Source organism: Pinus tabuliformis, chromosome 8, assembly GCF_031772625.1.
Source record: "Pinus tabuliformis cultivar Carrire ecotype Pingquan chromosome 8, CPIR1, whole genome shotgun sequence".
NCBI classification, from domain to species: Eukaryota; Viridiplantae; Streptophyta; class Pinopsida; order Pinales; family Pinaceae; genus Pinus; species Pinus tabuliformis.
This window is the reverse complement of record NC_142294.1, coordinates 379,159,654-379,178,048: the sequence shown is the minus strand read 5'-3', so window position 1 is coordinate 379,178,048 and position 18,395 is coordinate 379,159,654.

Genomic DNA, 18,395 nt, shown 5'->3' with positions numbered 1-18,395 from the left:
AAATCGAGTTAGAAGCTGGCTCACAAGAAGATTTCACGCTATACAAGGTCAAATCCAGACCCAAATCCCCCAACTACTGTTGAAAATCCTAATTTGATCCCAAGGAACCTCAGGAAGCTAGAGCGAAGAGAAGATTTAGCTGATTCTAGTCCTGAAACAATTCAGCCAAGTTGTGTTCCAACCCCTGTCAAAGTTCTATTTCATTCATCTCCTATTTCCCCTAGTTCATCATCCACCTCTCAAAGCACATCTTCCACTCCTCCATTCCCTGCACATACTCCTCCTATTATCACTGTTATCACTGCTATTCCAGCTGTTCCATTTCCTCTTGTTGTTCCACTTTTACCTGTAAATATGGCTAATAGATATGCACCTTTGCAGTTGCCTGCTAATCTAGGGGCTATGCCTCAGGATTACCAGACCAAAATAACTTATTTTGATGGCACAAGCACCTGCACAACCCTTCAGCATACAAAGAAAATGCAGGATTACTTTGAAAGCTATGAGATTGACGATGATGGTGTGAGAATGAAGATTTTTGTCCAAAGTTTGACAGGTGATGTCAGGCCTTGGTTTAGAGCACTCCCAGCCAATTCCATAGCAGACCTAGAAGCCCTATACCAAACATTTATCAATAGATGGGAGAAGAAGAAAGACCCATTGCACATATTGTTCAAATATGACACCATTAAAAGAGGCCCTCAAGAGGCTGTCTTAGACTATTGTGCAAGGTTTAACAATGTTTACAATGCAATCCCATAGAACCTTAGGCCTCCACCTGATCTCACTTTATATAAATTCCTTGATGGTTTTGATACTGACATGGCTTATCAGTTAAGGGAAAGAGCCCCTCAAAGCTTGGCCGAAATGCAGAATGTCGTTGTTAGTGTGGAGGCCAACCTAATTGCCAAGCGAAACAGAGCAAGAACCGAGAGAAGAACCACCTTTAAAGAAGAACCTTCAGCCTTAGATCAAAAACTCGATGCAATTATCCAAGGCATGCACAGTATTGGAGATAGAGTGGGAACTATTGAAAGAAAATCTTCATGGGATGGACAACAAAACAATGCTATTAGAAACCCAAATTTTAGGAAAAATTAGAATCCAAACGCTGGAAGAGCTAGCCCCGACCATGATATAAGACCTCCTTTTCAAGATAACTATGCTGAGGCATCCACATCTGGTGAACCAATAGAAGACACTCACATAAACGTAATGGGTTCGAAGAATGACCAACATGTTTTCCTAACAAAGGAAGACCAGGAAGACCAAGATTATCATGATGTTAATCAATTCCAAACTAAGTCTGGTGAGTCTTTTGACTTTAAGCAAGGTTATGATTCAGCTGTGTATGAGGTCCACAAACAATACAAATTAAGGACCAGAACCATTGATGTGCCAGAAAATGTCAAAACAAATGATACCAAGCAGCCTAAGAAGATTAAAGGCAAGGCTGCTCTCATAGAAACTGCTGATAAAACAGTCCCAAATCCAAAAGAAGTGACTGTGGAAGATGTAACAGATGTTCAGCCCTCTATAAATCAGCCTCTTGTGTCCTTCCCTTCAAAGGAAAATTCAAACAGCACTCCTAAAAGCCTTTCCAAAACAGAAATTTCTCAAGAAATCATTGATAATCAAAATGTAATTGCTGATAATGCAGTGGAAAAGGGAAAATCTGCCACTCACAACAGTAAAACCCAATCAGAAAAGACATTTGATTTATAGGCAGAAATAGGCAAACTTAAGATATCCATCCCTCTAGCTGAACTTGCCAAGCATGATGTATACAGGCAGCAAATCAAAAGATCGCTGCAAATGCCAGAGAATAGGGATGATGTGAATGTATTAGATGATCAACCTGGACTATTGTTCTATCCTGAAGTTGATGGCAAATCAGCAGTTGGAGTTGTTTTACCCTTTTATGTTAGCCTGCATATCCATGATAAAGTTTTACATAATGCAATGTTTGACTCAGGTGCCTCACACAACCTTATGCCCAAAGCTGTAATGGAAAAGCTAAACCTTGATATTACAAGACCCTACAAAGATCTATTCTCCTTTGACTCAAGTTAGGTCAATTTTTTAGGCTTAATCAAAGACTTATGTGTCTCTTTAGTCCAATATCCCAACAAAACAATCCTAATGGACATGGTGGTAGCTGACATTCCACCAAAGTATGGCATGTTGTTATCAAGATCTTGGGGAGCAAAACTCCAAGGATCTCTGCAGTTAGACCTCTCTTATGCCACTATTTCAGTCTTTGGGAAACCAAAGAGACTGTATAGGGAAACACTGATGAAGTATGTGGTAAGTAGTGAGGAGAAGCCCCAAAACTTCTCTATATACTCAATTCATTCAGATATGGATTCATTTATCTTATTTAATGATGAAACTAGTCCTCCAACTGATGATAAGCCTTTGGCTTTAGAACAAGAAGCATGTATAAGTGAGGAATCGGTTGCCCATACCCAAGAAACTGTCAAAACAATCAATGCAACTAGCACACAAGAAGAACCTCCCGAAATAGAAAATTCAAATCTGCCCACTCCGATAATGATTTCAACTCCCAATGCTAGCCAAGACCAAGAAATCCTATGGTATTTGGAGTTTGATGGTTCAGTTAATAAGCTAAGAGCAGGGGCAGGAGTATGGATCCATAATACCCAAAACAACCATGCATAGGGTCATGCTTATAGATTGAATTTTAAATGTACCAACAACATGGCAGAGTATGAGGCCCTCCTTTGAGGCCTTAAGCTCATCAAAGCTCTTGGGGCTGCAAAAGTTTCCATTCTAGGTGACTCCGACCTAATAATCCAACAAATGAAAGGAAACTTTGTCACTAATGACAATAGGCTAAGAGCTCATAGGACTGTTGCCACAGAAATTCTCAATTCCTTCACCGAATCCAAGATTGCTAAGATTTCTAGAAGCCATAACATGCATGCGCACAGCCTAGCAACCTTTGCTAGCACTTGCAAGCTGCCTTTTGAGCCCAATCACCACTTTACTGCTGAAATAAAGCACAGGCCTGCTGTCCCAAACAATATTAAAGACTGGCAAGTGTTTGAAAACGATGCTCAAATCAGCAATTTCTTGACTTTGCAGCAAGAATTTTCAAGTTTGAACATTGACATGGATGCCATGGATGATTCCCGACAGCAACTAAACCAAAATGAACAAACTATAACAGTTGTAGCAGCAAATCAATTGCTGCGCCCAACCATTTTTGACAACAAAAACATTCAAGAGCTGAAACATATGCATTTGGAGGAAATAACTGAAAAAGAGGCCGAAATCATTGATTTAAAAGACAATTTTCTGCTTGCTGGCCTCACTCCATTAGAGGACATTTTTGATGCAAACGATGTCCCAAAAAAGCCAAAAATGCAACCTTTAAACGCTGCTATAGAAGACTGCAATATTGAAACAGCAGAGAAGCCCAAAATGATAAAGCTGTCCAACTCTTTGCCTCCTGATCAAAAACCAAAGTATCCTGACCTGTTCAAAGAGTTCCAAGATGTATTTGCTTGGAGTTATGAGGACTTGAAGTCCTATGACACCTCTGTTATTCAACATACTATCCCTCTAAAACCAAATCAAAAGCCCTTCAAACAAAAACTAAGGAGAATCAATCCCATGCTTCTCCCTTTGATTGAGAAATAAGTGAAGAGAATGTTTGAGGAAGGTATCATAGCACCCATTAGATTTTCTGAATGGGTATCCAATCTTGTTCCCACAAGAAAGAAAACAGGTGAGAATAGGCTATGTGTAGATTTGAGAAATCTAAACCAAGTCTCCCTTAAAGATCACTACCCATTGCCAAAAATGGATCACATTCTGCAAAGAGTAGTGGGTTCTTCAAGAATTTCTTTACTTGATGGCTTTCCAAGTTTCAATCAAATACTTGTTCACCCAAATGATCAAGACAAGACAACCTTTACAACACCGTGGGAAACATTTAAGTATGTGAAAATGCCTTTCAGACTAAAGAATGAAGGTGTTACCTTTCAAAGGGCCATGGACATTGCCTTTGCCAAGGAAATCCATGATTTCTTGATAGTCTATCTTGATGACTTAAACCCTTTCTCCAAATCTGATCGAGAGCACCTAAAGCACCTTAGGCAAGTATTCATGACATGTAGGAAATATGGCATTTCCTTAAACCCCAAGAAGTCCCTCTTCGGCCTTGAGGAAGGCAAGCTTCTAGGCCATATCATTTCAAAAGATGGCATCAGAATTGATCCGGAAAGGATCCAAGCCATTCTGCAAATCCCTTATCCAAGAAACATCAAAGAGTTGCAAGCATTCCTTGGAAAAATCAATTTCCTAAGGAGATTTATCCCAAACTTGGCTGAGCTGATAAGACTGTTAAGCAACATGTTAAATAAGGATTCCAAGGTACAATGGACTCTAGAGGCCAAGCAATCATTTGAGAGTATTAAATTTTCATTAACCCAAGCTCCGGTCCTCACAAGCCCACAGTTTGATAAGGATTTTATCATCTTTTCCTTTGCTTCAGATCACACTATAGCTGTTGTCCTTTTGCAAAAGGATGACCAAGCAAATGAGAAACCAATTGCATTTTCTAGCAGAGCCCTTAGAGATGCTCCTTTGAAGTACCAAACCATGGAGAAGTAGGCCTATGCTCTTGTTAAGGCAATTAAAGATTTCCGAGTTTATATTTTGTACTCCCATGTGATTGCCTATGTCCCAAATTCTTTTGTAAAAGACATATTAACTCAAGAGGGATTAGAAGGCAAAAGAGACAAGTGGATTTCTAACATCCTTGAGTATGACATCGAAATAAAACCCACCAAGCTCATAAAGGGACAAGGTTTAGCCAAACTACTGTCCGAAACAAATTTTCAAGCCTTAGACATCAACCAGCTGGACAATGAACAGGAGCTAGCGACTCCACAGATCAGTGAAACCTTTTTGCAATCCCCATGGTATGCTGATATTTGTTATATATTGTTAAACTTGTGTGCTCCTCCAGGATTGTCCAGGACCAAAAAGAGATTTTTAAAGATGAAAGCATCGAAGTTTTGTGTCTTAGATGGTGCCCTGTTTTGGAAGAATCATGAAGGAATATTGCTTAACTGTTTAACTATGAATGAAATTGATAGTGTTATGAAAGAATTCCATGCAGGTGACTGTGGAGGACATTTGTATTGGAAGTCCACTGATGATAAGATATTAAGGGCTAGTTTCTATTGGCCCTCTTTGTTTGCAAATGTCAAAAAGTTTGCTATTTCATGTCACAAATGCCAAATCCTTGAAGGCAAAAGAAAGCTGCTGCCTTTGCCCCTTAAGCCCATCTCAACCGAAAAGCCCTTTCAACAATGGGGTCTAGACTTCATTGGAGAAATCCATCCCTCTTCCTCAGGCCAGCACAAGTGGATTCTAATAGCCACTGACTACTTCACCAAGTGGATTGAAGCCATCCCATGCAGGCAAGCCAATGACTCCACCATTATCCAGTTCCTTGAGACCAATATCCTCTCCAGATTTAGCTGCCTTGAAAATATCATTATAGATAATGCCGCTACCTTCAAATCCAAATAAATGATCAATTTTTGCCATAAATTCCACATCACTCTGGGCCACTCCACAGCCTATTATCCTTAAGGCAATGGCTTGGCCGAATCTTCCAATAAAAGCCTCATTAACATCATTAAGAAAGTGTTGGAGGAGAACAAGAAGAACTGGCACAAAAAGCTTGTTAATGCCCTTTGGGCAGATAGACTGTCAACCAAGAGATCCATTGGGATGAGCCCTTATGAGCTAGTATATGGTATGGAGGCCAGATTTCCATCTTATTTGGGTATTCCAGTGATTAAGCTGCTACAGGAAATTCGAGCTGAACCAAATGATATTCAACGAAGAATCAACCAGACCATTCATCTTCAGCAAACTAGAGAGCAAGTTTACAACATAGCTCAGATCTTGCAAGACAAGCTAAAGAAAATATTTGACAAGAGGACTAAGGCTGAGGATTTATGTGTTGGCAACAAAGTTCTAAGGTGGGACTCATGAAAAGAAGACAAGGGAAAACATGCAAAATTCGATTTTCTATGGAAAGGCCCATTTGTTATCAGCGTTGTGCAAGGAAATAACACATATTTCCTCAAATCTGTAGAGGGCATCACAGCTGAAGACGACCCTGTTAATGGCTGAATGTTAAAACATTACCATGATCCCTTTTAAGGGATATAACACAGCTGTATTATATTTGTAAATAGATACTTGTATGTTCATCACATATGTTTCTTTTCTATGGCAGGCCGATAGAAGAATCAACGTTTGTTCTCTTTGTATAGCAGGCCAAATAAATGGAACAGTGCAGCAAAGTTCTTTAAAGACATAGACAATGCAAGTCCTCCATTTTTTAAGCTCTGTCTTTGCATTAATCTTAGGAAAACAGTGCAGCACAGTTTTTAATGAAAAGAACCAAACGAATGCAGCATTCGAGTCTCTGCTCTTTGAATTAATTTCAAAGAGAATGCCCCATTTCTATCCCTATTTTCAATCGGATTCCAAAGAAGTGCGCAGGTAGTTCTGGACATGCACAAAACACTCAGAAGATAGCAAGAGCAGCACTGCCATATCGCAGTGATTCAGTTAAAAAGAAGCTATTTACAACTTACAGTTTTTCAGTCAATAGTATCAAAAGAAAGGAGTATTTTCAGTTTTTACATCAACAACTTTTTCAAGACAGAATAAGGGAAATACTCCAGTTTTGTTCCATGTTTTGAATCTATTTCAAAGGCTGTGCTCAGGCAGAGGTGCATATAGTAATAAGCACGCAGAAGAAAGCAGGCAGTGATATATATTCACAACAATTCAGTTCATGAGAGTGTTGTGTGCAGGCCTCAAAATTTCAGTCATTTAGCAGCCAACAGAGAAGTTTTCAATCTACAGCAACCATTGAAGATCAAGGCATTCTGACCTGCAGTTCTTGGCTTTTCACAAGGAAAAGCCATCCCCAAGTGGAGCCACTGTTAGCCTCCTATTGCAATAGGTGTTCATATTTCATGATTGACAATTAAAAGTGCCAAATATGTCATCCTTTCATGCTGCAAAGGTTCCATATTTCCAACTACGAGACCATGAAAGTGTGCTAGTCTAAATTCCACTACTGTATTCCATTTTTGAAGAGTTTTCAGTTAAAGGAGGGCCAAACAACTTAATCTTGGCCTCCTTAGGTTTCAATTGCTTGTTTTAGAATATAGAGAATGAATATCTGTCCAAACTGTTTAATCTTGGCAGATTTGTAGATAGGTAGAGAATCAAGGGCGCTCAATAGCTTAATCTGAGCCCCTGGATGCAATAAGGGTAGGTGTAGATAGGAGGATAGCCAAAAGAAAAGTTGTAAAGCTGGGTTTGCTAGTTCAAGTGCACCCAAACCAAAAAGAAGACAAAATGCTAGGCAAGTAGGCTGGGTAGGTAGTTTTGTGGTTGCAGAATGATGATTTGTGGTCCATTTTCATGTTTTCAAGTGTTATATCTATTCAGATCACAAGTATAAGGAAAATTCCATTTGGAGGAGCTCAAGCGAGGCATGTCTAACTTCCCCTTCTCCCTTTTTCCCAAATCACTCACTAACTTCCCCCAAAGAGGTCAAGATCTGCTTGGTATCTCTTAAAATCAACATATTCACATCATTTGCCTTGGTAAAGGGCAGCTTTACTTAAGGAGTGTTCATTTTTCCTCTACAAGATCTATTTCCCCTTTATAGCCTAAGATTTCTATCCTTAGTGCTTTTATATTCATAATTATTATTAACCTCTAACTCTACTATGTAAATCCCTATCTATTTCCCCTCCCCCTATTAAAATTGTGCTAAATAGCTCCCCTATGTACATATCCCTTCCACTGGTTGAAAAATAACCATAAATATGATTGGGAATCACTAATTTTGCCTAAAACTTAGTGAGAACCCTCATTTTCCTCATAAATCCCCTTCCAAATGCATTAGGACTCCTTCCTATGCATAAAATCCCTCCTTTGATCTATAAAACCCTCAATTAGCCATGTTTTAACCTTTTTCAAGGCTCAAAACCCTTCTCAAAACACATAAAACTCCTCTTAAGTGCCTTTGGACTCCTTACAAGGCATGAAATCCCTCTTTTTAGGCTATCGGGCCCCTTCCAATGCCTTAAAAACAATTTATAACACCAAAAAATCATTCAAAGGCCTTAAAAACCCTTTGTTGTATCATAAAAACCCTCTTTTCCATGAAAAAACCTTCCTCCGATCAAGAAAACCTTCATCGCTAGCCTTAAGCCCTCCTCCAAATTCATATGCCCCCCCTCTGACGCGATATCATTGTCGGAGGTCACGTCGATTAACAGATGGCCTTTTTATATATCACCGATGGGTTCTTCCGCCGATGTGACTTCGATGATCGGCATTTCGCAGTGATCAACCCCTATATGTATACGCCCCCACTCCTCCACCAATAGCGATATCGCTATCGCAACTGATAGCGTATCACTATCGGGAATCATTCCCCCGATTACAATGCTACTGACGTGATATCGGCAATCGGCGATCGCAAAAGTTCTATGCGCCATATCACAATGCCTCCCTTTTCTGCCGATAGCGATATTGCTATCGTGCCCAATGCATATCGCATCACAATAATGTTAAAGGCCCGCACCCCTGTCACCCCTGATTGCCGATGCTCCGACTCATTGGGTGCCGTCGGATCGGACCCTCAGATCGACGACCCTTATTAAGTCACTGCCCATACATATCGCTCCGCCCATTATTATATATCACTCATGCCACCCCGATGGGCGATCGCCGATGTGATATCGGCGATCTGCCCGTCGCAATGTAATTCATATATGTTATCGCTCTACCCCGTGCCCCCGCCGATATACGATATGCCGATTTAATATTGGCCGTTGGATCGGCCCACGCCGGATCCAACGGCCCAGATCTATTTTTGGCAACAATGATCACTCGCGCCTACAATTTTGTCAAATTTTCATGTTTTATGTGTTCTTTGCCTTTGTAAAGCAGAGGGGTTGTTTCCTCCATATTCTCAGTCGGCGCCCACTCCCACCTTATTAGCAGCGGAAGCTCAATCATCCTCAGCCCATTGCTCATCGCTCCAAGCCAGATCGGCCCCAAATGTAGGATTTTTGCCTCAGCGTGCCTCTTGCATCCACTCTTCCACCGGTTTGCAATTGTTCATCATTTTTGAAGCCATTTTCAATCGGCCAAGCAACGATAGCATTCCAAAGGCAGCAGAAAGCACAACAGTGTTTCTTTTGGCTGAACAACGGCCATAAAGGGGCGATTTGACAGTTTAAAGTACTTCAGAGGCACAAAAGAGGCCTGATTCAATGACAAAGGGTATCAGTGAATCGGCAAAGTGTATCAGTGAAAAATATCAGCAGAAATCTTTATTTCCAAGGCAGGTGATCATTAAAGGGCCCCCATCAAGGTCAAAGAAGCAGTTTCAAGCCTTTAAGGCTCACCAGAACATAGTTACAGCCATTAAAGGCAATTCATATCAGATTTTAAAGGAATCAGTGCCACCTATGAGCAACGCAGAAGAGCCCAAGGCACAATTATTGCACAGATAGTCGGCACATTGCTCAAAGGACCCCTCTTAACTCAGTTTTGATGCAGCAGCCTCTAGCACAGCTCATATAGATATTTTTAGCATTTATTTCAAGCAGATATTAGGTTAAGACATTTATTCCATCAGATCTGTCTCAGATCTATTTATTGTAGATATTTTTCCAATATAAACCACCCTGTTCATTGTTTAAAGGGTTGGTTGGTTGATTTGCTTGACTCCAGACCTACGTTGTATTATTGAGAGTTTTTATAATCAGAGACTGCTAGAAAGCTTGGATGATGGACTGTCTGTTGTGTTTTTTAATGCCTGAAGAGTGATTATGGAATTATCATGCTACTACATGGCCCAATAAGTGTCTCTTGCCTTTGTTTTCAATTTGTATATGTCTATATCATCTATATGTCACTATCTAGATTGCAGAAAGAAAGACTAGTCTAGAATTTGCTTTACAGCACTGTATACTCATTTTCTGCAATTTCTATATGTTTTCTTTTGATTTAGGCATGAATATGAATACCTCATGGCTCATATTTTCTCTATGTCATCCATGTATGACTGCTATTTAGGAAATCTTGACTGTTCATAGATAGAGTTCATTCACCTTCCATCTATCAGCTAGATGAAGGATTCTTAGTTGCCTTACATCTCTGACCTTCATTCCATCTTGATTCAAGTTTGAATATTGTTCTATGTGTAGCTATCCTACTTTGTATTCCTCTTGTGACCAAGAAAACGCATCAGCAGTCCTAAACCATGACTCCATGCCCAATGGTTTGAACTTCTCACACTTTGTAGTCCAACTCTGTCTCAAAACATCAGCCATCCCACCAAATCTAAAACAAAACCCAAAGAACATCATAACTAGCCTAAAATCACCCCAAACAAAGCTAAATCCTAAAGAGAGAGCCCTCTCTGATTGCCGGTAGGCTAGGACCTACAGTCCAAAGATTGGTTTGTGGTTACCTCGGCCGTATTCCCTTAGGAGTCAAAGGGAACAACCTGAGTGCTAACAATTTGCACACCAGTACATGTATGTCAGGCCAGTTCTCATTGTAGAGGATGCACTTGAGATTAAAAAAAGGAAATCACTCATTTTCTAAAGGGAATAATGTCTTCTCCCTCTCAGAAATCCATGCAAACATTTGAAGCCTACTTGTATAGACTGTTGATGGCACTATTGTCCCTTTGATTAGAAGGTCAGTACATAAAAAATTTGAGACTAAGGAATCTAATCTATCCTGGAGTGGTTTCCTGTATGTGCTAAAGAAGGTAGACTCAAACTTTGGTTTCATCACCACTGTTAACATCTGGATGCCTCTATTACCCTTCATTTGTAAAATATATTGGATGTTAGGTAAAAATAATGCTTCTTGCACCTCATGCAGTTTCCAATGTATATGCATATTGTTGCATGAAGAGTAGGCCTGACATTTCAGAATATTATGCATTGTACCATTTTTTCCAACTGGCCCAACCCTCCTTGAACAATGTTGAATTGGGCTTCTCCGAAATCATACACTTCTACATACGTGTGTGCTCTCAAAGGAGTACAAGGTATTTCTCGATGGCACTCAATCAATAGCCATTGGATCAGTTGTTCTACCATGTCTACATGAAGTCAGACCAATTATTCTTCAATGTAGCCCTTTGGATGTAACCCAAACGAAGTTTGGGCATTGAAAAAATTACACCCAAAATACCAAAGATATGAATTCACTCGATACCAACACGTCTGGCTACATATAATTTTCTTTGGGGCCTTGCAATACTGATTTTCAGTGAGTAATATCACGCAAAATCATCACCATCCTCCAACTCCTGCATCTACATTGTAAATGGGAAATTAGCTCAAGACGTCCATGTAAATGTAGACTCTAGGATGCTCTCAAAACACGACTCTTATGACAAAGAGATGTTTTCCTGCAAATTTTGTCTAGAGCTGTTGTAGATGCTTATAAGGGCAAGTCACTTTAGTCTTATCAATCTTGGAACATGTTCTCAAGTTTTCTCTAGATGACCTCATAAATAATGAAACCTTTTAATTTATTGCACCTGAACTTTGTATGTACTACAATTTTTTTGGAAATGATAACTCTTGTATTATGGTGATCTAATAGCTACCTTTTTAGGAATTTCTCGAAGCCTTGAGTATTGGTTGGCTCATAGGTTGTTACTTTCAAATTTCCCAAACAACATGTGGAAGCACGTTAAGCTTTTTAATAAGTGTTTGGAATTTTTTAATGAACAAGATCATTTAGTAGTTTTTGCATGTGCTCATGGGCAACTCAATTCCATGATTAACATTGAAAGTGATGTTCAAGTTTGTGTTGTTGGGGACCTTCTTTTCTAGGCTACAACTAGAGATGCTTGTCAACACTATTGAAATGAAGGAATATTACACTGCACCAATAAAATTTGATAGGGTTTCAGAGATCTCATTAAAAAAATTCTGAAAGTTGATGGTACAAGTTATGATGCCTTGCAAATTTTTTAGGTTGATAAGCATCAAAGTAGCATGGGTATTGACAAAGAAAAGGAAGGATTTTTATTATTTGGCATGTTTAACAACTATTTCATTGTCATCGGCTACATCTTTTAAGAACTTGGTTCTTAAGGCCTATATTAGATCTCAACATTTTGAATGGTCATCTCAACACTATACCACTATGCCATCATTGTGATGAAATGATGCCAACAGTGTAGAACACTTTGAAAAATGTGAAAGATATTCCACAGCTACTCAAGATTTCATTGTTCAAGTTATCTGTCAACATTAGATTATTGGATAGCAATGTCAAAGTGTATGAGTTCCATTTTACATACAAGGAATTTTTTTGAAATTGGGATTTAATAAGGACAGCATGAGCATACAGGAACGTTCAATTTGAATATTGTAAGACAAAATATTACATGCATTAAAATTGAGCTTGTCCATATCTATGAAGTTTGAAATGATAAGGGGATTCATTGACTTTAATCAAAGCAATAGAAACAAGTATAGAATGATGATTGCATACATGATTTGTCTAGAGTTGGATGAATTGAAGGAAATAGAAGAGGGCTTGCTTGAGGAGGTTTCATCACTTGAGCTAAAATGCCTCCCATGCCAAGCTTATAATCCGAAACATGGGTCCATTGTGTTTATACCTCAAATTGGTTATGAATTGTGCCTTTCTGGACTAAAACTAGACAATAGTGAATTGGAAAATCTTAAAGATGTGTACTTTGCTTGTGCAGGTGAAAAGGAACATGAGGAAGTGTACTTTTGTTGTACTTCAAAGAAAAAAGAGTCGGATCTTCTTCTAGGAGACATATATCATAAAATGTTAGATATGTTAAGACCCATAATAAGAGATTTGGAATTGCAACTTTAGCCTTTCTCAATGCATTTGCATATGACATCAAATTTCGTTGGGGAGCTAGACTACATGCTATCATTGGCATTAGTTGCAAGCTAGTAGATGTATGTCAGGCCAGTGCTTACTGCAAAGGATGCACTTGAGATAGAAAAAGGAAATCACTCATTTTTTGTAGGGAATAATGCCTTCTCCCTCTCAGAGACCCCTGCATGCGTTGACAACCTCCATGTACAGAATGTTGATGATGCTATTATCCTTGTGATCAAAAGGTCAATGAATAAAAAATTGGAGACTAAGGAATATAATCTATCTTGGATTGGTTATGTCCAGATTGCTTACAACAAAAAACCATCATATAGTGAAGAAGGGGATCCTATTAAGTCCAGACTTGGAGTATTAGGAAATAGAAAAGTGGCAAGAAAGGAAGTGGAAGATGTCAAACCTAATGTCACATCGGAAAATGTCAAACATAATTTCAAGTTACCAAAAGCATATGCATGAATTAATGGAAACTTGGAGTTAATGATGGTCATCCATATATGCTCAATTAAATAAGCCTAGATTATCTATGTCTTGATGGACTTTCATGTGCTATACGACAAAAATAGCTTTCTATCAAGGCAGTATCAATGCCTATATGTACTCAATCCTCAGAAGCGTCCTAGAAATCCATAATAAAAGAGGTTATGGCTCTAAAACTTTACATGATGGCTAAGTCATTACAATATATGTCGAGTCTTTTGTAATACAAAGGTTGATTGAAAACTTGTTCCCATAGTAAATCTAGGCAATTGTATTTGTATTGTTTTCAAAAAAAAATTATTCCTATACTCCTATGTCAAACTAGTTACATTGCAATTCATTTATAGCAGCTTTTCATTTACACATTAATTATTGTGTCATGCCATTTCCCAATTTCCTAGAAATTTATAAGTGACATTTTTAAGCATGTACCATTTCCCAATACCAAATGCACTTTTTGATTCTCGGTGGTAGGAATCACATTAAGTGGGAATGTTTTGTTGTTGAATTGTGTTTGTATGGTGAAGCACGAACCTTAAAAGCGTATATATGGTAGTTGTTGTAGGTTTTAACCCCATACAGAAGTTACTTGCATACGAATTCTAAAACACAGAAAATAAACAATGTGATAGCATAACACATAAAACACATATACACAGATATTTTCCCTAGATCCCAAAACTGGGACTACTAGCTTGATTTTTCATTATGTTCCTTTCAATGTTACAATACATATTTATATATGCCGAAGCATCCAATGCCATGGACTGAAAACCATCGCATCCAAAACCATGTGCGAAAAACTGCACAAAACCATAGGTACATTTGCTCGAACCCCATAGAGTGGGGTTACCTGCACCCCTCAAACCCCCTGTGACTCCGCTCACTACACAATCGGTGCAATGAAAGGGGGGCTCCGCCCCCTTCCAACTCCCCAGTTAGCTACGTGGGCTAGTCGTGGAAAGAATATAGCACAACCCAACATTCTCCCACTGGTTGTTTTCTTTCCACAGGGGGCCACAAGAGAGCTTAGTCATTTATCCAGCCCTGCAATGCCTATTGTTTCTCTACATGAAGAGAACTTCTCAGAGCTCATAGATTTTGTCAATACATCTGTAGTATTCTTCAAAGTGTCCACCTTTACCAGCAACACCTTTTTGTCTTCTATCATATCCCTCACAAAGTGATACCAAACATCAATGTGCTTTGTATTTGAATGATATGAAGGGTTATTTGCCAAGAAGATTGCACTTTGGCTGTCACAGTCTATCCTTATAGCTCCCTATACTAACCCCATACTTAAACACAATCTCTGCAACTAAACTACTTTCTTGCTTGCATGAGTGGCTTCCATGTATTCTGCCTCTATAGTTGATAATGCCACTACAGATTGTTTCTTACTCATCCAACTGACTGCACCTCCAAATAGGTTAAACACATACCCACTTGTAGATCTTCTCTGATCCAGATCTCTAGCCCAGTCTGAATCAACAAAGCCATGAATATCCAACACTTTGTCCAACCTTGGTCTTTCTTAGTAGCACAAACCATAATCACTAGTGCCACGCAAATACCTGAAAACTCGCTTCATTGCTATCCAGTGCTCCTTCCCTGGTTTTGATATAAACCTGCTAAATACTCCCACTACATGTGAAATATTTGGTCTAGTACAAACCATCGCATACATCAGGCTACCGACTACACTTGCATATGGAACACGGGACATGTCCTCTTCCTCTTCTTGTGTCTTGGGACATTGTTCAGCAGATAACTTGACACCTACAAGAATCAGAACCTTCACCGGTTTACTATCTTGCATATTAAGCCTCTGCAATATTGTCTCAACATACTTCCTCTGGTTTAACCAGAGCTTCCTCTTTGTCCGACCTCTTTTAATTTCCATGCCCAAAATATAGTTTGCGACACCAAGATCTTTTATGTCGAATTTGGAGAATAATTGGGTCTTCAAATCCTGGATAATTTCTTTGTCATTTCCAACCAGCAATATATCATCCACATACAAGACCAGATAAATAACATGGTCACCAATTAATTTAAAATACACATAGTGATCTGCTTCTCTTCGGTGAATCCAAGTCCCCATATAAATGCATCAAATTTCTGATACCACATCCTTAGTGACTGTTTTAACCCATACAGAGAATTCTTTAACTTGCATACCAGTTCTTTCTTACCCTTCACCACAAAGACTTCAGGTTGCTTCATATAGATCTCCTCTTCCAGATCCCCATAAAGAAATGTTGTCTTCACATCCATCTATTCTACCTCAAAATCAAAAGCATCAGAAACAGATAAAAGTAATCTAATAGAAGTTACCTTGGCAACAGGAGAAAAAATATCACCAAAATCAATTCTTGGCACCTCAGAATAACCTTTTGCTACCAATCAAGCTTTGTATTTCTCCACCTTTCCTTCTGCATTTGTCTTCTTCTTGAACACCCATTTCCTGCCAATGGGTTTCCTTCCAGTCGGCAGCTCCACCAAATACAAAGCCTCATTTTTGTGCAAATATTCCATTTCATCAACCATTGCCTCTTACCAGAGTTTTCCATCCTCTGAATCTACTGCTTCCTTCACAGTTCTCGGATCATCATCAGTAATAGATAAAGCAAAATTTGAAAAAAAAGCAGATGGACTATACCTTTCTGGCTACCTTCTTTCTCGAACTAATCTTCTCACACCCAGAGTTTGTGGCTCTTCATCTTCTGATTCCTCCTCTGCTGTAGACTCCAAATCTTCCTCCTTTAGCTCAAAATCCATCTTCTCAAGTTCCTTTGGTTGGACTGCATGTTTAATAACATCTTTCACCTCTCTGAACACCACATCTCGACTGTACACAACCTTCCTTGTTACTAGGTTCGAAAGCTTATAACCCTTTAAACCATCCTTATACCCAATAAAGATGCACTTTTCAAATTTACTATCCAACTTGGTTCGTTTCTCCTTTGGAACATGTACATATGCATCACATTCAAATACCCTCATATGTGAAAGAGAGGGTTTCTTACCAGTCCATACCTCTTGTGGAGTCTTATCCTCTAACGCTGATGAAGGTGATCTGTTGACCAGGTAACATGTTGTTTCCACCACCTTTACCCAGAATTCTTGTCCTAACCTGGCACCACTGAACATGCTTCTTGCCCTTTCTATCAACGTCTTGTTCATTCTTTCTGCAACTCCAATTTGCTGAGGTGTATATGGAGTAGTCTTCTGTCATACTATACCACACTTCTCACAGAATTCTTGAAATTCCTTACTGCAAGACTCTCCACCATTATCTGTCCTCAACACATTTATCTTCTTCTCTGTCTGGTTTTCCACTAGAGCCTTAAATTGTTTAAACATGTCAAAGACTTCAGATTTCTTCTTAAGAAAATATATCCATGTATTCCTTAAGAATTCATCTATAAATGATACATAGTACACAAGCTTACCCACTGATGGAACCTTCACAGGTCTAAACACATCACTGTGCACAAGCTCTAATATTTGTTTCTCCCTCTTACCACTAGAGGGGAAGCTCACCCGATTCGGCTTCCCATATACACAATTTCACAGAAATCAAAATCTAGAGAGCTATTACTTATACCTTCTACAATACCTTTACCATTAAGTATTTGAAGACCCTTCTCTCCAATATGTCCAAGCATTTGATGCCACAACATGGTCTTCTCTCCAGAGACCACTAGATTTTCAGCTCCACTTTCAGGAACCATGGAACTGTTGCACCCATCAACAACAATGCTACCTTGTAGCTTGTATAGAGTTCCAATTCAAATTCCCCAGATCAACACCAGTGCCCTTTGAACCATCTTATAGGTATTCTTCTCGAACACTATTTTTAGACCTGTATCATCTAGAATTCTTACAAAAATTAGATTTTTGGCCAATGTAGGAATATGCAAAACACCTGAAAGTGTTCTAACCCTTCCACCTTGCAACTTCAACTTTACTTTTCTGGGACCAACAATTCTAGCCTTCCTATCATCCCCTACGAAGACATCACCACCATCGTATTTCTCATACTCCTAGAACCACTCTCTATGGGGAGTGAAGTGAAAGGATGCACTGAGTCAATCAGCCATGCCTCATGATCTACATGTGTACTTGAAGAAGCCAAGTACACATCCCCATCTTCATCTGAGGTGGTTTTCACCTCTGCAGATGGAGCATCATCATATCCCTTTCCTTTGTCAGGAGCTTTAGATTTACAGTCCCTTTTGTAGTGCCCTTCCTTTCCGCATTTCTAGCTCCCCACCTTTACAGTTTTTCTTGGATATTTAGATCTCCCTCTAGATTTAGATCTCCCACTCAATGACTTATTTTTCTTTCTATTCTGGGACCGTCCTCATATAGAAAAGGCATCACCATTCTGGCTCTCCATATTTTTTTTGTCTCATCTCCTCCGTCAGCAAGGATGAGACTATTTCATTAAACTGCAAGGTAGTTGCATTGCTACCTATTGCAGTAACCAGACTATCCCATGAGTCTGGTAGAGAACACAACAAAATAATGCACTTATCTTCATCTAAAATTTTGATTTCAACAGACAGTAACTAACTCACCAAAGTATTAAACACATTTAGATGCTCTATCACCGAGTCTCCATCTTTCATCCTCAGGTTATACAACTTTTTCCATAGGAACAATCTATTCACCAGAGACTTAGATTGGTACAAAGTCCCTAACTTGTCCCATAAAGCCTTAACCATAGCTTCCCCTGATACATTCAATAATACTGAATCTGAGACACATAATCGTATTGTGCTCTTTGCCTTCCAATCTAACTTCTGCAATTCTTCATCAGACATTCTCGTTGGTTTAGTACCTGGATCTACCATGATCCATTGATCTTTATCCACCAACAAATCCTCCATCTTGAGTTTCCACAA